The following is a 23,779-nucleotide window of genomic DNA, read 5'->3' on the forward strand; positions in this document are numbered from 1 at the left end:
TATATATATATATATATATATATATATATGTATATATATATATATATATATATATATATATATATATATATATATATATATATATATATATATATATATAATAGAGTTTATATAGCTAACTGGTATATATTAATATACACACACATATATACATATATATGTGTATATACATATATATATATATATATTTATATATACATATATATATATATATATATATATATATATATATATATATATATATATATATGTATATATAATATATATATACATATATATATTATATATACATATATATATATATATCTCTCTCTCTCTCTCTCTCTCTCTTTCTATATATATATATATATATATATATATATATATATATATATATATATATATATATATATATATATATATATATATATATATATATATATATATATAGAAAGAGAGAGAGAGAGAGAGAGAGAGAGAGAGAGAGAGAGAGAGAGAGAGAGAGAGAGAGAGTATAATATATATATAAACTCAATAACCTTAGACATTATTATTAGCAAAAGAGAATGGTTCTGAAGTATTAGTATTAAAACAATAGTAATAGTAATAGTAGATCAAAACAATAGTAATAGTATTGTACGAACTTCCTTTTGTGCAATACTATTACTATTGTTTTGATCTCCTTTTTGTATATAATATAAAGGCTTGTCAAAAATAAACAGTTATTTTTGACAAGCCTTTATATTATATATAAAAATAAACAGTAATAAAAAGTAATTTTATTCAACGCTTTCTAAATATTTATATATTATATATTTAAATATATATAATACTAAATATATTTTTAAAAAATTTTAAAATAGATTACTTACACAATTTGTAATCATAGATATAATTATAAGTTAAATTATTTAAAACGCGTATTAAAGGGGGTTAATTTATTTCATCGGGGGCTAGAAATACTTAAGCCCCCGGTTAATCCACTTCGTTATATTTTAAAATAATTTAACTCCCGGGGTTAATTTATTTCGAAATAGATTAACCGGGGAGTTAAAATGTTTTAACCGGGAGTTAACTTTTTGGGGAGTTAATCTATTTCGCGTCATTGGCTGGGTATCTCATTTTAAAGTTGTATTATTAACAGAGAAAGAAGTTTCTGTATCAATATCAAACATAATTTTTGTTGACAGATTTAAATATTTTTCTTCTCTTTGACCAATAACTTATTGATCTTTTTGAATAATTTTATTGAATAAGATGGCACAGTATCCATGGTCTGCTAAAATACCTTTTATAAACTTTATATAAGCTAAAAATTTAATAATCAAAAACTATGAAGAAAAAAATATTTCAAGTTTGAATATATGCATACTTTAAAATTTAATATGACTTTGAAACCCAATACAGTTCTATAATGATAATAACTTATTGAGAATGTGCGCCATATTAAAAAATCCGTATTTTGCGCAGCTATTAATTTAAAGGTATATTAGCCAATCTTGGCCCAATGCATTTCCAATTAAGTCGGCCAGTATTTGGGCTGCTATATCAATTGCAAATGCAAGCCAACAAACACAAAGTCTCATCAAGTAAGGCAAAACGATGGCATATGATGGCCCATTCAATTTGTTTAAATTTATTGGCTCAATAGAGAGCCGTCATATGGTGTTTACAGGGCATCTTTGACTTTACTTTTTATTTTAAACTATTAAGTTAGTTAAATATAAAAAATCTGCAGAAAAATAATATTTTACTTTCCATTTCTATTAATTTATAATAAAATATTTTAATCAGGCTATTTAAAGTTGAAATTAGTCACAAAGTTATTTGACTTTTTTTTGATTGTACAAATCAAAAAAAGATAAAAAACAATTCATTCTCTCAAGTGAGAATGAATTGTTTTTTATCTGCGCTTTATTAAATGGAGTACCTGGTCCATAAGCGTAGACAAAATTTTTTAGGAACTGGTTATAGTGCAAAAGTTCCTTTTTGCGTAATGTGTGCACACATGATGCAAAAATAAATTACGTCTGTTTATATAAAATATAAAAAGTGGACTTTGCTCCAAAGTTTAAATTGGTTGGACAAGTTTTTTTTGGCGGCAATAGCAATTTAACCCTTTCTTTAACTCCCTGATTGTGGTTCAAGTGCATAACACTAAGGGTGGAATGCTAGAAGCGAACTCGAATAAAAATCGACTTGAACTTTGAAGTCTGATTTTTCAAGTTAGACTTGAAAAATCATACTTCAAAGAAAAAGTTGAGTAAATGAGTAAACAAAATTTGAAATTTTCAAGATCACTTGAATAACTTAAAAGGCGTTGATATTAAGGAATCGAAAAAACCAACCAATATAGACAGATTATTTATGATAGGAAAAACTTTTAAATATAGCGAATTAACTATATATTTTTAAATAATATATCTCAGTTTTTATTCTTTGAAAAATTAGCTTACAAAAAAATTTTAAAGGGTGTCATAAAAATAATAGTTTTTACTTTTTTCTTTTATTTTTATTAAAACTTGATAACTTAATAAAAAATACGGGGTTTAATTAAACATATTCGTGTTACCTTCTATTTAAACCAAGACTTTACTACGACGTGACAGATGCTTAACGTTCAAATGGCATACGCTATGCGGTTATCATCAAAGCATACATGTCGAACACAAGGTTGTAATTATTCATTTTTCTTGCTGATTTGAATTTTTTTTCACTATTAACCATTTACGTAGGGAGTTAGGTGTCGTTCATAAATTACGTCACGCTCTAGAGGGGAGGAGGAGTTGTTTGTGACTACTCATAAGGAACTTGTAACTAAAGAGTTACAAAGTTGTGACGGGAGAGGGGGAGGGGAGGGAAGAGGAATCGGTCAAAAACTGTAGAAAATTACATGACGTAATTTATGGACATCCCCAAGCAAAAAAAATGTTTTTAATACCAGGACGAATATTATATATAGAGGTAAAGAAAAAAATTAGTAGCAAGAAAATGGTAAACATGAATTAGATTTCATCTAAAGTAAGACAGAACCTTTTGTTATGACGGTTAACAAATAGATTGAATCAAAATTTGTATAGATCAGGAGTGGACACGGAGCAAACTCTAAACATTTATATGTTTACATTTATGTCAGATAAGAATGCTTTGCAAAAAGTTGCCCTCAAATTGAGCTGACTTGTATCATTGAAGTGACAGGAAGAGTTTAACCATTTGATTCAAAGTATGAATTAGAGAAGAAGTTCTTTGCATTTATTTCGTTTATAATTTAAACACTTAATTTCGGCTAAATAAACATATCTATTTTTTGAACTTTAGTAAAAGAGAGAAAAAAAAGACTAGCGAAACTGACCTTATCAAACTATAATACCATGATAATAGATAACATTTTGTAAACATTGCCACAAAATCATTTAATTACTTTTTAGAATTTTATGGGGATATTGCAATCTTAGAATTTTTATTAAATTTTCAAAAAACTCAAAGGTTATTCCATAAGTACAATAAACACAATTTTAAGGACTATTTTATTAGAGCATTTCTATGTTTTGTAATATTATTTTTATTTCACAAGATAATTCTTTTTTTTTAGATTGAGTTCTTTATTTACTTTATTAATAAAAATGAATTTTCTTTGTTAACACATTTTGGTTATTTATGTTTTTATTCCTTGGCAAGTTAAAGTTTTATTAAAAGAATTAAAACAATATTTTAATTTTTTTTTCTCCTACAAAACTTATAGTAGATGTTTCGGAACCATTTTCCTCATTACAATATTTTCATTTCATCGTATACCCATTGATCATTTTGTAGAAAGACAATGTTGGAGGCAAAGCAAGATAATAATGCCTATTAAAGTTTTTGGTTTTATTTGTAAAGAGATATTGCAAACAAATCTTTTATTAAAATTCCACATTAACATTTCATTATCAAACTTGTGTTGATAATATGGGACGTTAACCCCAATAACATAGACGTGCTGATGAGCTTCTAAAACCTGTTTAATGGCTGAGTTCGTAAAAACTCGCAATTCTTGAACACATCTTGCCCATTCAATAAAAGCAAACAAAATTTCTTTTGCAGAACCCTTTATTCCCTGGCAGTTCAAACAAAAATATCGTATACAGAAACATATTAAAGCAAAATTTGAAGTCATCTGCTCGAAAACTTCGGCTAGGATCTGATTTTACATTTCAGCAAGATAACGATCCCAAGCATTGTGCCACTTAATCAAAGTAGTGGTTTGCTGAAAATAATGTTGAGGTCTTGGAATGGCCTGCACAATCACCGGACCTTAATCCCATTGAAAATTTGTGGGAAATTGTAGACCGAAATTGGAGATCGGTCATTTTCCAAAAAAGAAAACCTCAAAGTGGCAATTGAAGAAGCCTGGGAAAAGATTCAATCAGAAGAAACAAAATCTTTAGTCGAATCAATGCCTAGACGTCTAGAAGCTGTAATCCAAGCAAAGGGAGGCCCAACAAAGTATTAAAATAATTGTTTTGTTATATAATAACTTATTATGGAACAAATAATGCGTTTGGTCGAATATTTTTTTGACAATAAAAAAACGACCTAAGTTCATTTATTTAAAGACTGAAAACTTTGTGATTCATATTTTACATTGAAATAAAGAAAATCTATTTAAAAACATGTTCTTTTATTTTTATTAATCTTGAGTTTACCAAAAAAGTCTAAATTTACGAGAATACAGCACTTTTTTTAGGAAAAATATTTAAAAAAGTGTTTGGTCGGATAATTTTTTGAGACACTGTATATATATATATATATATATATATGTATATATATATATATATATATATATATATATATATATATATATATATATATATATATATATATATATATATATAACATATATAATATAAATATTTTCTTTCCTGAAATGTACCAATAACATAAAACCGAAACGCAATTGACAGTTGTTGTACTGGTGAAATGTATTTATATAGTATAAAAATAATGATTCATTAGTATATCACTCATGAAATGAGTAAATTGACAAATATATTGCCAAAATTATTTTGAAAATAGAAAATTTTATATGACTTTTCACCACGTATTTACATAATGATAATGGCAATTTGTAATTTTTTTCAAGTTTGCTTTCAAAACTGGTCTGTACCGAACTTCAAAAAACAACTTGAAATAACTGATTTTTCAAGCACAAATTCATTTCAAATTTGTTTCTTGAATTACACTTTAGTCCGACTTCATTTGAAGTATAACTTGAAATTTCAAGTTCGCTTCTTGCATTCAGAAAAGATTTTTGCTTTCTCAAGTCTAACTGGAAAACCGCCGGTTTTCAAGTATAGCTTGAATTTAAGTTTGTTCTTTGCATTTACTTAAGTCAAATTTTAGATTTAAAGAATGACTTTAAATTTCAAGTTCACTTACTTGGTTTCACCCTGTATAACTTAAAACATATTGTTTTTAGCCCATAGTCCCGTAGCCCGGGAGAACTTGCCGCTATAAAACATAAAGACTCAAGTTTCAAAAATTTAATTTCATCTGATCTAAAAGTCTTAGTTTTTTTCCAAAAGCAGTCCAAAGACCTATTATCGTTTATGTAATAAATTAATTTGCTTAAATCATGCTAAACATTTTGAATTTTATGTGTTTTTGTGTGGTTCAATATTTTAAACCAACTTTGCTTCTGATTCAATAAAATCTAAATGGTACATTTTTGCAGTACTACATGAAGTACTGCAAAAATACCTTGTACAAGGTATTAAAAAACTAATAAAAGTAAAGAAGAGTTTTTTTGGACACCAAGTTATTCTTTTTCCCCCTACTTTAAAAGATGTTATACCTTTTAAAGTTTTTTTTTTTTTGTTTTCTTTTATTTAAATTGTTGTTTTAAATATTTTATATACTTTTTTCATAAATGTTTTTCTTGATTTAAGTTTTTTTAAACAAGATTTATTTCATAAACCGTGATGAACGCTGCATATTAATTTCTATACCCTCACGAGGTGATTAAAGTTGGAGGTTTTTCTATCGTTGCTTTAACATTTTCTAATCCACTCCTCCACTCGCCTACGTTATTGATTTTAAAATCTTTAATGGCAGCTGTCCATTTGACGTCATTAACTTTCCTTTTTTCCAAATAACTTAAAATTAAAATAATGTAACTTTCAAAAAAAATTCAATAATTAGTAGATAATAAGTGTTAATGTTAAATCAAACAAATATGCAAATCAAACAAACTTGTGGCAGCCTTATGCTTAACAAACTTGTTGAGAAATTTAATAAAAGAAATTAAAAAGGTAAATTTAAACTAAGAATTATGTAGCTTCATTAAAGCAGGTGAAATAAAACAACTATTATGTTTGTATTTATGAAAGTTAAATACCGTTTTATTTTTTTAACCAATTAGTAAAATAATCATAATTAATTGGTCTGTTTGTTTTGTTTAGACTTCTTTTATCATCAATGTCTTTATATTAGTACGTTAGGTTCAAAAAATTTTTATTCGTTATTTATTCATATCAAAAACTATACTAACTCAGAAAAAACTAAAATGAAATTTTTTGTCCAAATTATTGTTGCTTGTATCCTGGCTTCATCTGTTCAAAGTTTTGGTCCTCGAATTAATGGACGAGATGATAAACTTGAAGTATGTTTTTTTTTTTTTAATATTTTATCAAGTAGTTTTAATGAAAATTGAAAAAGATTATTAAGTTACTTTTTGTTCAGTATATTGATTTTAATTTTAAACTTTATTTTTGTTCATACAAAGCAGAATGCACTTTAAAAATGTGCTAAAATTGTAACCATAGTTTTTATTTGTTTTACCTCTGTTTATTAAGGTGCTCCAAAATGTCCAAATGGTTATTTCAATAAGCACCTTAGGAGAGAATTTAATGAGACCGTTCCTGCTTTCTTCTTCATCAATATCGCATTAACTGCCAAAGCGGCTTTCAACCCTCTGACCTCTTGATTCTGAAATCAGCGCCGTACCCACTGTTTTTGACCTTTAAAGTCCAAAACTTGTCGTCTGTAATATAATTTTTTTTGTATTGTAATACAAATTTTGCAGCAAAATACTTTAAAGGTTGGTAGTTGTGGTATTTACATAACAAGTTTAAAGGTTGGTAGTTGTGGTATTTACATAACAAGTTTAAAGGTTGGTAGTTGTGGTATTTACATAACAAGTTTAAAGGTTGGTAGTTGTGGTATTTACATAACAAGTTTAAAGGTTGGTAGTTGTGGTATTTACATAACAAGTTTAAAGGTTGGTAGTTGTGGTATTTACATAACAAGTAGTTGTTTAATGAATCTGTTGCATCAACTTCAGATGTCATTAAATGAGTACTTGAAAAAATTGCCTCGTATTTAACTTAAATCTTTTAAATTGTAAAACAGATGTAAACAATGTAAAACGTTTCTTAAACACTCTTTTTTAAAATACAAGTTCTTTCCTCAATTAACGAACTCTCGTCAGTCTTCAAAGCGATTTTCTTATCATTCCTTTCGTTATCTTTTCTTTTTACTAATAAAGAAAAAAAAAAATTTAAAAAGAAACAATCAAAGCGTAATAACAATACCGTAAACGGGGTAACTTTGTACCAATTTTGATAAAGAAGATAACTTTTTGAAAAAATCGAATATTTTCCCAAAACTATTTTGATGCTAAAAATTGTGCATTACTAATATCATTTAATTAGTAAAATGGCGTATTCATTATATTCACCAAATCCAAGATTTTATGGAAATAATGAGGTGGTCAATGTTACCCCGCAATGGGGTAACTTTGTCATAGTAAATTGTTTTTTTAGCACCGGATGTAAATTAAGTGTTATTAACCACATTTAATGTAATTTAAACTTACAGTAGCTTTTATTTCAAATAGGGATACCTAAAATATGTCAAGAAATTAAAAAAGGACAATAAAAATAAATATAAACAGTATTAAAGAAACATATTAGCTAAAATAATTTATTTATTTTTTAATTATTTTTTTATTAAACAATTTGTAACATAAACAAACAATTTGTAACATAAACTCTGTTTTTTTAAGAAAAATTTAGGCATCTCTTCAGTAATCTATCATAAATTCAATAGAGACTGATTCACCATCAGATGCTGTTTCTGTTTCACTATTGTATTTTACAGAAATAGATTTTCCTGGTTCAATTTTAAGTCTTTTTTTGGATATATTTTTTTTATTCTTATTTTTACTTTGTGTAACATCTTTCTTATCACTACCTTCATTTTTTTTTCTCATTTAATATGTCTAAAAGGCTCTGGTCTTAAGCTTTACGAGGACTTAAGGCGTTTTCACTTGGTAATTTGATATACACAACATTAAGATTAAATGGCACCAAACCACAAGCTCTAAATCCACCGATTAAATTTTTTCTCGAACATTCATTAATGGATGTCATTAAATCATTCAGCAACTTAGAGAAATCTTCTTTTGGTTTTTTTCCAGTTTGTTTCTTAATGCATGGCAATAATGTTCGAAAAAACCAATCCTCAAAAGTAACTTCATCAAACCAGCCAGATTGGGTTCTATTATAGCGAGAATTTTTTGGACCATGTTTTATCCATAAATTGTATAAATGTGTGCTTTTAAAAATTGTGTATGGTGGAAGAATTTCTCTTACACCATTTCCACAAAACATTACAGAGAAACAAGCTTTACTGCTATTCATTATTCTCTCAGAGTACTTAGTTCCACGCTTCATAACAACTTTTTTATTTCCAGGGTCATCACGCAAATTTGTTTCATCATAATTCCAAATGTTACAAGGTGGAACTCCTTCAAGCTCAAATATAATATTGTCAAAATAAATTTTTAATTGTTCTTTGTTTATAGCTGCACGTTTTCTTTTAATATTTGATGCAATACTATGGGTTAATTGTGAACGTTTCATAAAACTTGAGACCCAATCATCACCAGGAATATTGTTTTTAAATATTTTTACAGTACGATTTTGCGATTTTAAATAACCAGCTACTAACATTTTAACATCAAGTTTATTTAATGGAAATCCCCAATCACACATGACCTTAAAAAAATTTTTAAAAAGAAACAATCAAAGCGTTAAACGAAAATAAAAACGCCGATTAATAAATATAGAGGCGTTTAAAATTTATTTACTCAAAGTAAAGTGGAAAATTCGATAACTGTAAAGATGCAAATAAAGTGTATTAAGTTTGTTCATTTAATACACTTTATTTATGCCAGATGGCTTAAATAGTGTATTAAATTTTAAAAAAGTTTAATAAAAAAAGTTTAAGATTTTTTTAATACTTAGTTCATTTTTATTTGTAATGCTTAGTTCATTTGAGATAATGATTATACTTTAAATTGGCAGTCTAAAGTATGAAGTGGCGAAAGTATGACGCCGTCTAAAGTATGAAGTGGCGGAAGTATGAGGCAGTATACTATGCAGGCTAAATAAAAGCACGTTACTAACATTTTTTTTTGGTACCAACTTTCATATTTTTCAGCACTTGCCAGATTTTTTTTGACCAATGATGTTACTTGTTGTCACTGTCCCAGGGACAAATAAAACAAATAAACTCTATATACCACTAACTATATATATACCACAAACTATATATATCCACTCGTTAACTCATTTTTTTTCATAACTTTAGAACCGTTTGTAAATACTTTTTTAAAGTCGTTAAATGTGCAATTTGTATCCGTAGTTGTTACCGTTGTGAAGCTAAACCACACTTTAATTATTTTTGCTGCTGTAAATAAAAAGATGCCAATTACTTTATTGGTAGTTTTTAAACATTCTGTTTCAAAATACCAATAAATCTTTACAGAAAATTAAATCCTATTTTAGAAAAATACTGTAACAAGTTCTTATTTTGGACCCAAAAAAAAAGTAACTTTGGTTTCCGGAGTAAGCAAAAATTTTTCATTTAAACGAAATACTGAAATTTCAGAAACTTCTTTTGGTAGATTAAGATCTTTTAATAAGTCATTTTGTTCTTTCTGATTAAATGGTTTTCTACTGTGAATTTATTTTTGATTTGGATTCCAAGTCAATTATCATTATATTTTTTTTACAAGATTTTTTTTTTTTTTTGATTGTATAATAAATTTTAACAAATATTTACGTAAAAGCCTAACCTTCTTGTTTCAAATAATAATATAAACTTTGTTATAGTATACAGTATAAACTAAGTTTATACAACAGTATAAACTTAGTTTATACTGTTGTTTATATATATTATTTATTATTATATAAATATAAATAATACTATTATTAATAATACTACAATTTATATTTATATAAAATAAATAATATATAAGAAAGAAACTCAAGAAGGTATAGATAATAAAATTTTTACCACTAGATGCGTCGCTAGGGTTGGTAAACCTTTTTGGTGTCACCCCTCTAGACTTTCACTAACAGGGCCAACAACCCAGGTTTCGAATTTTTTAAAAAAAGTCCTTTAGAGAAAAAGTTGAGGCATACTAGATACAATATTTTGATCTTGAAAAAAAGACGAAAGATTTTGGGGTGAAATGAAGGAATAGCAGACTAATTAATAAAGATATCGAAAAATCAAAACCTGAAAAATATTGGTTTGGACAAACGCAAAAATAATTTAACTGGAACATGAGAAATTCTGTCATACTTGCATTTTTTTCATTTTGGTGTCACCCCTATGTGTCAGCTTGTAATGGTGTCACCCGGTGCAACCCGCACGTCCCTCCCGCACCCCTAGTGACGCCACTGATTACCACAATCTATTCATAGATAACGTTTTACCCCATTTTTTTTTTAATTACATAAAATATAATATCTTGATGTGTTTTTTATTATATAACAGGATTTATAAAACACTTTTTGTGCTAGATTTTTTGCTAACTGATGGCCTGCTTTAGTTTATTCCAGCAACACAAAACACTGAATTAGGCTTTCAGATAGCCATATATCAACATGCTACCAAAAATAACCTTGCATGTTACTAAGACTGCCTAAAACTCACTATTGAAATTAATTTTATTATAATCAAAATAAAAATAAATGAAAAAATATATTTTTATTAGGAATACTTATTGGGTCTTTTTTTTTTATTATTCTTTTACTTGATCTTTCCTTACTGAATAATTTCTTTTTGAAATTATAAAAAATATTTTTAACAATACGAGATTTATATTTGATTACCGACTCTTGGTGATTTTCACAAGTAAAATCAACACTGCTTTAATAAATCTTTCAAATTTGTTCTGCATTTAATTGAAAAAGAATAATTGCTTGATTAGAAGAATAGTTGTCACATTAGAATAGGAAAAATTTATTCTAGAATACTAACAAGATGAAATTTGAAAATCAGATAGAGGTTGACTTGGATATATAGGCTCTCCTCTGTATAAAACAAAGTTTATTGATCACAAGTTTAACATCCCCTTTTTTTTAATTTTTTACCTATGTAACGTAGCACAGTGGTTAGCGCGCTTGCGCTAACCACTTTGAGTAAGTTTTATAACATCGGTAAAGAAGGAGACGTGAACTTCCTTTCAAATATTCTTCCACGGTGCATTGTGATAAGCTGTTGAAAAATGTAGACATTCTTCAGGAAAAGGCTGAAGCTGCAGCTGCATTTGCACCATTTCCTTTCATTGATACATTCAGAAAGTTTGAAAAGGTGGTCGTGACTTATTTTGGAATGCAGCTTGATAAAAATTACCAAGAACATATTGAAAACTTCAGAAGTTCATAGCATGATCTTCCTGCAACCATCACACCAAAGGTTCATGCTGTATTCTTCCATATGTCTCAGTTTATCTCTCAGAATCATAAAGGTCTTGGCCATTATAGTGAACAAGCCACAGAAGCACTTCGTTTAAATTTTAGGTCTCACTGGCAACGGTTCAAGAGGCAGACAACTCACCCAGAATATGGAAAGCATTTGCTTAACTGTGTTGTTGACTTTAACAGTAAGCATGTTTATTTAGTGTAATGGCATTCCAAACAGAAAGAAGAAAAATTTGGTAGAGTAGAATAGAAGCTTATTTTTAATTTATTTTCTGAAACTAGTCTTTAGAAGCCACTTTTATTCATGTGTTGCTTTGCTATTTTTGCAAAATGTATAATTTTTGAATGAAATACAGAAAAAAGCAATGTTCTATAAAGTTTTTCAATCAAGAATATGGGTTTTAATTATGACTATAATAGGAAAACATTGAAATGCAAATTTCTCTCACGGACGCCAATCCTGGATTTTAAAAATACTTGGAATGATATCACATTGATATGTATTATCACCCCTCAAAAGGATTTTTTCGGGTGTTTTCATCAATGATACACCATAAAATTTTCTAACAGTCAACAGTATCTTTGTATCGAATCGATTGAAGAGGTAAGTATTATCGACATAATTTATGGAGGATCTTTTAGAAAAAGTCTTGTGCGTAACGTTGATGTTTATTAAAAGTAACAATGACTCCAAGATTAATTCCTGTGGGACGCCTCAAACAATATAAAAAGCTCCTTATTCTTGGATCATAATACATTACTTTCTTTTAAAAAACTATTAGATCCACTTACAAGTCAGATCTTGAAAAACTTTTTAAAAGTAAAATACTTTATTTAACAGTATCAAATTGTTTTAAGAGGTTGATGAATAATCTAAGTACTGATTCACCTTTATCAAATGAAGGGATGAATACTCTTAGTATTGATTCACCTTGATCAAATGAATTAATGAATACTTTAATACTTATTCGTCTTTATAAAATGAAGCAACGAATCCTCCTTGTACTAATTCACCTTTATTAAATGAAGCAATGAATACCCCTAGTATTGATTCACCTTTATCAAATAAAGCGGATATTTTATTTACAAGTTCAACTATAGCATGTTTATCTAACAATAATTTTGAAAACCAAATTGGTCTTTCAATATGATTCTATTTAATGTCAATTAATTATAAATTCTATTGTAACTACTTTTTCAAATATTTTTAAAAATACAAGAAATGGAGAAATGTGACGTTAAAGATAGTAAAGATCCCGCTTTTTCTAAGATTGGGTAAATTTTAGGTGATTTTAATTTATCAGGAAAAATACTACTTTCTGAAATGCTATTAAATGAAATAAAGGTTTTTTAATATCTATAACACAGATAACTAAATTACTAGCAATGTTATCAAAACCATATGTCTACCATGGTGGTAGGCAACATTGGTGTAGTATTAGTACAACATTTATCTCAATTTTGGCGAAATATGGTTAACAATATTTCACCGATATAAATTGTCCACATTTTGATATTTTTAGCTAATATTGATTTACAACATTGGCAATATATAATATATAATATTGGCAATGTATTATATACAATATTGGCAATATATAAATAGCAATATAGTATGCACATCATAAATAATTTATGGTTTTAACAAATTTATAACGAATACTATTATAAACGAATAAATTATATATACAACATTTACAGCTATAAGTAACATGGTTTGTCAAGAACAAAAATAATGTAATCAAATTTGTAATAAAATTTATTTGTAATGAAAAGGATAAAATTTTGGTTTATATTTTATATACATTTTTAGCTGTGGGTTTATATAAACTTAACAAGGAAAAAACATGACTAAGTAAAACTAAGACGAAACGTAACGCAACAAAAATTATAATGTCTTTACAATTCTTTTAATTATTTATTTATTATGGTGATTTAAAACCTTTGGAATTCTATAATATAAATTTGCGCAGTTTTTAGTGTGATTACCGCAGTTAAAAATCTAATAAAAAGCCCTATGTTCTCTTAACTATTTTTGTTACGCGTGAGTACAACATTTTTTTCTTTTTTTTATTTTTTTTATTTTTGAAATTGTCAATACTAACAAGCTAATGCGCCAGTATTGACATTTAAATGTTACCCAATATAAGCATGCCAATATAACGCCAATATTGGCATATTGGCATGCTTATATTGGGTATATCTAATATTGGACAAACAATATTCGATATGCTAATACTTGCCGATATTAGTGTGTCAATATTATCCCAATATTGTTTACCATTATTGGCGCAGTATCACGTATCTTGTCTAATATTAGCCAAGATACCCAATGTTACACCATTACTGCACCAGTATTTCATGCTACTATGGTAGTTACCCAGCAAACATGGTTTTAGTAGACTTGCAGTGGATCTTTATAGGCATTTTGAACGGTTCATTGGAGTGTTTCTCCTCGGTTATTTAGTGGACCATTAGTGGCAGCCGCTATAAATAGCCAGCCGATAACTTTCGACATGTTTATAGTGGCTATTCATTGGCTAGTCACTTTCAGCGACTGCCACTAACAACTGCGACTAGTCCACTAAGTAACCGATGAGCAAAACTATAGTGAATCTCTCAAAATGATTATATAGGTCTACTGAATTTTTGCTATAGAATGTTTTTTGGGGTACGTTTAGTTAATTTATTAAATTAATTCAAATCCAAGGTCTTTTAATTTTTGTACAGAATTTATTTTTGAGCATACATTAGAAAAAATATTTTTAGAGCACTGAAAAAATTATTAAATGCGCTATTTGGATCTATTGAGTTACTTAGTTTTACCCATTTTTCATCATAGAGTTTATATTTTAGTTTATTAGATTTTTAAATCATTTGTTATAAATTATAACTATAAATTATAATTAAATTATATGTAAGTTATATGCCCTTTTAAAGAACTATTTTTTAGAATGTTATCTATTTCAGTTGATAATTTTACAATAATGCGTGTAAAAAAACCTAATGCAACAATAAATGCACTATTAAGTGGATAAACTATCAGGCATCATAATAGAATTTAAATATTTTAAGTTTTTTTATCTGACTTTTGATTGAATTAGAATTTTGATCTTTTCGTTATATTTTTAAAGAAATTATAATGAAAAGAGTTTGTTTTAATTTATATATTTCTATATTTTTACTCTAAAAAACGTACGAAGAAAAATATAAGAACAATTTATTCAGTGGCCTCTGAATTTTATCTATCCTATCACGACGCCTCTGGCGACTACGCAAGTTTCCATAAGTATTTTTTTAAATTTATATAACGGAATTTTTTTTACTTTTTTATTTTTCAGATTAACAGATTACGTGATGCAACTCAATTGTATATGGAGTCACTTTGCTTTAAAGATGAAAAAATTCCTTCCGATATGTCAAGTTTTTGCTTCTGTGCCTGTTGGTTTCGTAGTGATAAAGCTAGTTGTTTGTCGGAATGTGAAAAAAGTTTTGGAAAACTTTCTCTTCAATAGTGTTATTAAATGAATTAATTTAAATTGCTAAGTGTTTACATATTTATGAATATTTAATTTATGATAAATAAAAATCTACAGTTATTTGTTTTGTAGTTACTAAAAATATTTACCAGGACATGATGCAAAATTTAAAAGTAAAAGTTTTAATAAAAAAAACATTTAAAGCGATATAAAATACTTGCGTTTTAAAAAATACTAGTCCATTTGCTTCAATACGTCTGATTTTTCTTTTTTGTTTTTCTCATCACGAGTTCAAATTACATTTAAACCCAGAATGAAATAAAGTTTTTTTCTGGTTTAGGTGCGTTGTTTAGAAAGAAAATTATGCCCTAGGTATACAGCTCTAGATAACCGATTATTTAGCAAATTAGATAGAACTAGCTGTCAGGACCGGTACGATACAGGTCATGGTGAGTCTGTTCCACACCCGACTCTTACTAATCTTGTTCTTAATTTGGTCTTTATACTTCAATAAATTTTAGTAAGCGACACAACATTAACACTTAAAGTTCTTTGGCTTTGGTTAACAATTAATTTACTATACTTTAAAATCATACTAATTTACTTATTTTTACTATGATTTTTACTTTCATTTACTATTTTTTACATAACATATCTTTAACTAAGAAGACCGTTGCGTAATATTTCTCCAGGTGTTTTTGACAACTTAACTTAAGGCTATAACAAAATTTTACCCCTCTATTTAAAAACCAAAAATGAACACAGAAAACGGGCCAAAGAGACCTATATATTTCAAATAAGTTAGCTTCATCTGTTTGATATTTTTTACAGAAACTCTTCTGTAAAATAACATTAAACAACTTTATTCAATTAAACTGTTTTAAATGCTGAGTTTGTCTACTAAATTATTATTATACCTGTTGTTTGTGTCGAAAATTAATACTCAATGCAAATGAAAACTGTCTTGATCGTAATCACCAAAAGTGATATAAGTATAAACGGTTTCCATTCACATATAAAAATATAACGGAAGTATAAAAAAACAAAGCAAAAAAAGCCAATATATCCATACTAATAATTCCAAATAGAAAAAAAATGTAGAAATTTACGTGAGAAACAAAACACATTTTTCTTGAGATAAAATGTGTTTTGATAAAATACAAACTTTAAAAAAAAAAAAAATTTCAAAAAAAAAATAAAAAAATATTATATTCAACATAAAAAAGAATCAAAAATACTTATAAAAGCAATTTGAATAATAACAGTGTTTTATTATAAAAGCTATTTGAATAATAACAGTGTTTTATTATAAAAGCTATTTGAATAATAACAGTGTTTTATTATAAAAGCTATTTGAATAATAACAGTGTTTTATTATAAAAGCTATTTGAATAATAACAGTGTTTTATTATTATATAGCTTTTAGTTAATGGCTTGATGATCGAAACGTCGTTTTTGAAAAAAATCAACATTTGGAACATTTTTAAAATTCTTCTATGTAGGCACTTTCAAAAATCAGTTATTAGAGAAGGAATTTGTTCTAAAAACAAAATTATTATTGCAAACACTTATTACACGTTAATGTGTTTTATGTACTCTATTTATTTATTTGAAAATCCAAAAATGTGAGTTTTTAAAGATTTATGGTTGCAAATTTAGATGAAAAACTATTTTTAAAAAAATCAAGGCTAAAAAAAAAATAATCGCAATAAGAAAAATCTTTATGTTTTCATTTGAAAACTGAATCTATGGCTTTTAGTGAATGATTATATGTAGTGAGAGCCCTTGGATACTGGGCCAGTTCCGACGGAGTCACAATGAGGTGTCCGCCGAACCCTGGGCATAAAATTATCTTCAGCATCCCAAGCATATAGTAATCGGCTAAGACTTACATAACCTTTAGCGGCTGTTTAAAAACCACAGTATTTTCCTCAATGATGTTTTTGGCGTAACAGTTAGACTTGTGCCTGAATAAAGGAGCAGACACAAACTTGTAGTTCTCATCGAAGCCCACTGACTCTCGCGAGACTGCTAGCCTTAGTGACCAGTCATCATTTTGTGGGGATAAATATTTGCTACCTTCATGTGTCTTCTCAGCCTTCGTCTTTTTTTAAAAGCTCAACTTTGGATAGTTTGTCGTAGCAAGTGTTTAACTTTGAAGCTGACACCAGCAAATCTTTTTCGGTTGCTGGCAGAAGACTCTTAGTTTGAACAGCTTTAAACAATATTGCTACTTCTTTGATTGCTGTCAGTATTTCCACTTTGCATGATTTTGTATAATTTTTCGACCTCTTTTTTTGAGAATTAGGATTTTTGATTTTATGTGAGATTTTATAATTTTTGCATGATTTTTCTGTTTTTACTTGCAATAGAAATAATTTACACGAATTTATGAACTAACTGCATAAATCTATTTTAATATCATGAACTTGGTCAAATAACATTGTACACGCAAGTTGTCACGTCGATAAACTATACTTAGTGATTGCATAGTAATTTTTGTGTACGTTTTAATAACAATAGTAAATATTAGGAATTATCAAGAGAGAAACTTTGTAAAAAACTTTGTATAAAAAACTTTGTGTACGCTTTAATGATGATTATAATTATTGTCAAGAGAGGTAAACTCTGTATCCATAATATTTTGTGGTATAACTAGATCAATTCATAAAAAGCGAAAACATAAACCTTCAAAGTTTTTAGAAAACTGGCTAAACAAAAATAAATTAAAAATATGGCTAACAAAGGAGACGAACGAGAATAGTAAAATGTAGCCTATTGTAAAGTATGTTGCCCCTAACAGTTTGCAAGGGTGATTTAGAGAGGCATGCTGATACAGTCATTCATTTAAAGTAACATGATAAAATTACCAGAAAATGACCAGTTACGAAAACCAATGGCAAACTATAGGGATGCAGCCGTGATAAGGTTATGGCAAAGTTAGAATCTAGAGTGGCCATTTTCATTGCTGAGAACAATTTAGCTTTACCCTTGGCCGAAACTAGTGCCCCTGGTGAAAGTGTTATCAGCAGACCATGCAAATATTTTCAAGATGTCTTGCGCAAGACAAAAAATCGGCCTTATAAGACAAGGTATTGTTGAATTTATACAAAAAAAATTTTCAACATATATAAAGTTGAGCTGCTAGACCTATTTAAGATGGAGCTGAGAAATCATTAATCGATCTTACGTTGACTTTATTACGAGATCACGAAATCAGCTTGGATATGCTTGTTGGATTTTGTGCAGACACCTGCAGTACTATGTTTGGCGCACACAACGCTGTCTCTGTCCATTTGAAAGCTGTTGTCTCTCATCTGTTAACTGTGAAATGCTCTTGCCATTGAAGTCACATGAGTTCTTCCAAGGCCTGCTTGAAGCTATTAAAGGGAATTTTAAGCAGTTTTTTTTTTGCAATTACTTTGCCCACAGCACTAACAGGAGGTTGAATTCAAAGATTTTCAAGAATATACAGAATGTCTAGAACATTTCTTTTTAAAGCCAGACCAAACAAGGTACCTTACTATGCATAATGCAGTCCATAGAATTAGGGAGCAGTTAAATGCCCTTATGTTATATTTTGAAAAGGAATGTAAAACAAATCCGAAAATGACAAATGGTTTGATTTTCTACTTTTTTCGATCCACTAATAACCGTACTTAGAAAATATGGAGTACATTCTAAGTGTGTTGACGGATTTTAACACAATACTTCAATCAGAGATTCAGTTTTAAAATCAACTTTTTAAAAATTTGGCGAGCAACTTCATGGATAATGAATATCTCCGAAACCAAATAATGCCACAACAATCGATCTGCATCTTTCGCCAAAGTATTTACCTTTGATAAGGGTATTTGCTGGTAAATTGATTTTCTGATTTTATTCTTAATGATAATATTTTTGCATTTGAGATTAAAATAATTTTCACTATTAAATAGTTAATAATAGTTTTAGTTATTAAAATTTTACTTAACTTATGTTAGGACCTGATGTATTTTATACTAATGATGAAGACCTTCGACAGTGAGGTCATTGAATTAAGAATATCCATCCATGAATCAGATCGTCACTCAACCTAAATTGAGTTTTAATTAAAAATTGAGAGAGTTGAGTGATATTGGAAGCCATTCAAATGAAGTAGCTTCGTAAACAGGTTTTTTTCTTTTAAATATTATTCTCAACTGCCAGAATTTTATTAGAAATATTGTCTAATGTTTCTTTATCTTCCATTAGCACAATACTAGTCATTTGCAGATTTTGTCGATGCATTTGCGGCGTCTTGGTCTGATGAAGAAAACGGTCCCTCTACTCAATTGATTATACCTGGTCCGCCTGTATTTGATCCTGTATTTTCTCAGCATAAACTTTAAGATTCAAGAACGTTTAAGTATTTTGAAAATTGTTGGGATTTTATGATTGTTGTCATTGAGGGCTTGAAAAAAGGTTCTTATTCAAAGGTCACTTTTATGACATTTTCAAAATGCTTGACCCCATCTGCGTTCGGACAAGTAAAAACTCAGCTTTGGCCAAGCTTTCTGCTCTTCTAAAACGTTTTTTAAATTTAAAAACTATTCTTTCATGTGCTTTCAGTTGCATCACAAGAGGATGGATCTAAGTTTGTGAAAATCAGACGCATTTGGCGTAGAAACCGTATGTGCTCGAAGAGTAATGATGAAAAAAAAGTTTTGAAGCAAAGTCATTTCTATTAAGACAGTTTTTGATGTTCCGAGATTTCCTAAATTGCGAGAGTGCGTCGGCCTTTTATATTCTTTGTTACAGCAGAAAGTGAGTTCAGATAATTAAAACTTATAAAAGCAGATAAAAGTAATCAATTAGAAGACATAAGGAGGTTACTTAATGGTAGAATTGTTAAGACTATTGAATAACTCGACTGTCGACTAAATCGACTAATATATTTTCAAAAGTCGATTAAAATCGACTCAAAAATTTTAAAAATCGACCAAGTCAACAAAAAGTTGATTTATATATATTATTATTTTATTAAACATCCTTTGTAAATGTGTTTACAAGGTAAAAATACATAAAAATAGTTTAAGATATATAAAGAGAGAATAAAGTATATCACTTGATAATGTTTTCTTCAAGAGTATTTTTGAAAATTGTTCACTGTTGCTTTGCATTCCAACATTGAATTGCCTGTACTAAAATTTGATAAGTATCTTCAGGAATTATATTTTCTGAAATATCAATTTTCACTTTCTTCTTTTCCTGAATTAAGTTTTTCATATTTATTTTATGGATCTTACATAATTCCTTTATACCATCTAAAAATGAATATTTTAATGAACAATAGTTAAGCTGAGAATTGATGATTTCAAAAGTTACTTTATTATTAAATAGACGGATAAATAGGTTTATTTTATTTTGTCGTATGTAAGTCGATATCTCCCGAACTTTAAATAGAGAGTTTATATAGTTTTTGCAATTCTTAGAGATATTAAAAAATGACTTAACTGCATTTCTTCCAAGATTATTAAGTCTTTGCATTGTTGACTCTCTATTTTCACAGAGTTCCAGACCATGCGTTAGCGTCGGAACTGCTAAAGATGTATATAACTGAATATTTGAAGATGGATGTACAAACCAAATACCAGATTGAATCAGAGTTTGCACTATTGTTTGGAAAAATAGATTTTTGTGTATCCCAAATAAAGCCTATATAATTAAGTTTTTCATTTGGTATTATTTGATGGTCGTCTAGGGTTATCTTGCAATTAGTTAATTGTCTTTTTCCCGAAAGCAACAGTTCTGTTTTGACAGCATTGAGCTTTATGCCGTTTAAGTTATTCTAAATACTACACGTTGTAATCAGCCTTTCAAGACCAGATAGAGTAGAGCTAAGAAGAATGGTGTTGTCAGCATAAGCAATAACACCTGTGAAGTTTCCATGTATAGAAGTACCCACAACGTTATCATTTTTTATCGTTTCGAGTAACTTTTCGGTGTATATGTTATATAGGTAGGGGGAAAGAATGGATCCTTGTCTCACTCCTTGCTTAAGAGCAAATGAAACTGATTTGGAACCTAGGTAAGAGACAGTTGCACTACTTTTGTGGTATAAAGAAGATATAGTGTTAACTATTTGTAGGGGTAAGTTTTTATCAAAGTAAAGTTTATCAAAGAGAATGTCCCAGTTACAGCTGTCAAAAGCTTTTTCAGCATCTAAAGAAGATAAATAAATAGGCGAATTATTGTTGTTGTAATGCTTAATTGTTTCGCTTATAACAAATTCAGCATGCAAGGTCGAACTCTTACTATTGAAACCAAATTGAAGGAGATGTGTTTCTTTTGTCTCAGGACTGATGAGTAAAATTAGGTATTCTAAAAGTTTCGTAAATATTGGAATAATACTGATACCTCGGTAGTTATTTGGGTCGTAAATGATTTTTTACACGATTTGACTAGCGGTATAATAGTTGAAGTTGACATAGATGTAGGGGTCCATCCATGATTAATTGAAAAGTGAAAAAATTTTCTTATCAATTGCGTTAGTGCATCACACTGGGCATATTTTAAATGTTCTGCAGATTGAAATGATCTTGGCATTTATTTAATTTTAGGCAAAAAATAGCGACTTTTATATTTTCATCAGTAATAGCTATTTCGTCAGGATTTTCACAAGGTTGAATTTGACGATAAATAGAACTATGATTTAACCTTTCAGTGTTTAATCGTTTTTTAAATATAGTAGCAAATTCTGCGGTAATCGATTCTTTATCCTTTTTATTGTTTATAGCAAAAAGTTTTGGATTTGGATTCTTTTTTATACACTTAAAAACATTCCAAAAGTTTTTTGGGTTAGAGTTTTTTAGTTTTTCAATTTTTATGTATTGTTGATATAGTTTATTGTTTTGGGCTGCTTTGACGGCTTTGCGGAAATTCTTTCGAGCAAAGAGGTATCGATTAAAGATAAAAGAGGTGGAGTCTTTTACGAATCCCGTTTCCCTCCATTTTTGAAAATAATGTGAAAGAATTTTTTTACTTCGAATTAACTCGGGAGTCCATCAGGATTTTGAATAATCAGATCGTTTTTTTAACTTTAGGTGTTCTCTAAGAGCCCATGCTCCACTGTTAGTAATAGTAGTATAGAATTGGTCAAGTTCATTTTCGAAATTACCAATAAGGTTAAGATTATTAAAACTTGTATTTCATATTATTGTCAGGGACTTAAAACAAATATTAAATATACTGAGACCCTAATAAATTCTCATGACATTACATTTCTGTGCGAACACTGGGTATAAAAACTCGAATATTCTATAATCAAAAACATCTGTAAAAATTCCCACTCATTATATTTCAGCCAGGCAAATAAACATGAACAGGGTTCATAGTTCTCATTTAGTCAAAATATGGAAATAATTTATTTTTTTGAAAGAATTTGTCATAAAAATAATAAAGTAATTTATTTTTTAACATAAAATCATTTAAATGTTAGTGGAGCAAAAAATATGAAAGAACGCCGCTCCAACGACTGTACAATTTATTCCGAGACCCCAAAGATTTAGGGACTGCCTTAAATATTTGTTATATATCAAAGTCTTTACAACTATATTTACAATGTGATTGTATAGAAAACATTTTGATTTTGGAGTTTCACAACTTAATTTTGCCCCAGAGCCCTGAGCCAGCTTGAAGCGGCCCTGAATGAAAAAATTTATGAAAATTAAAAGCATTGAGTTAACAAAAAAAAATTAATGAAATGCATAACCGCTTGTTTAATTAGGTATAGTTGTTTTCCTTTTTTTTATGTAGTTGTTAGGGTGCTTCTAGAAGTCCTTACGGTTTTATTACAGAGCACCGGAAAGAGCCTAAATAATGCTAATATGCTATAAATTAGATAATACCTTATGAGAGTAAACAGAAAATATGTAATCGTTGTAGTTTGAGATGTTATACTTTCTAAATTGCACTTCACTATGTACACTGCCACCGGCAAATAATAAAGTTTTTTTAGCAGGTTCTGTTAGGATAGTGTTATGCGTTTACTGACCAACACTTATATGCTGTCTAATTTAAGCAAACGGTTTGATCTTAAAACTAATACCATTTGCAATTAGAATTATTCTTTCTCACATCTTAATATGTGTTCATTATTTCGCAAAGATTAGTTTGATTATTTTCATTTATACTTCTTTTTTTTACGAAGTAGAACTGAATCGTCACTGATGCCACTAGTTACCGGTGATGGTCAAGCAGCCTTTCACTGAGAAGGATTTATCGCATCGTTTTATTGCAACCGTATAATTGACATTCCCATTAATGTTAAACAATGTTTTAAGTTCAGGTTATCGTAAAGATCTATCTATATCAACTTCTGAAATTACCTCTAAAATGCAAATACCTGAGCTGGTTATTTTTGTAGTCTTTTTAAGAGGTTTGAAGAGTATGATACGTTTATACATAACTCCAGTTAAATCAAGCTGAGGTAACAGTCAACAAATAACGTGTGCTGGTACACAGCCAAGTCATAATTTAATAAAAAACGCTCACAGCATAGAGTTTTGCACCAGAATACCCGCAACATATTGTGGGTATTCTGGC

General features: G+C 28.4%; 1 protein-coding gene and 1 long non-coding RNA gene across 3 annotated transcripts in view; one reads left to right on the forward strand and one right to left on the reverse strand.

The window, feature by feature from the left end:
• Positions 1 to 16,412, reverse strand: part of LOC100197452 (membrane-associated tyrosine- and threonine-specific cdc2-inhibitory kinase) — a 38,514-nt gene extending 22,102 nt beyond the window's left edge. Inside the window, exons 1-2 of one of the 2 annotated variants that reach the window (XR_010636850.1) lie at positions 16,132 to 16,412; positions 7,239 to 7,495 (exon numbers count right to left, since the gene is read on the reverse strand). The gene's annotated coding sequence lies outside the window, so the exon portion shown is untranslated. Of the gene's footprint in view, positions 1 to 7,238; positions 7,496 to 16,131 lie in introns of those variants that run through there. The other variant, XM_065791791.1, reaches the window with a different exon arrangement.
• Positions 6,255 to 15,334, forward strand: LOC136077129 (uncharacterized). Its single transcript, XR_010636851.1, has 3 exons — positions 6,255 to 6,269; positions 6,420 to 6,619; positions 15,077 to 15,334. It is a non-coding gene; the product is annotated as an uncharacterized LOC136077129 (long non-coding RNA).
• Positions 16,413 to 23,779: the final 7,367 nt, after the last annotated feature.

Source organism: Hydra vulgaris, chromosome 02 (genome assembly GCF_038396675.1).
Source record: "Hydra vulgaris chromosome 02, alternate assembly HydraT2T_AEP".
Taxonomy (NCBI): domain Eukaryota; kingdom Metazoa; phylum Cnidaria; class Hydrozoa; order Anthoathecata; family Hydridae; genus Hydra; species Hydra vulgaris.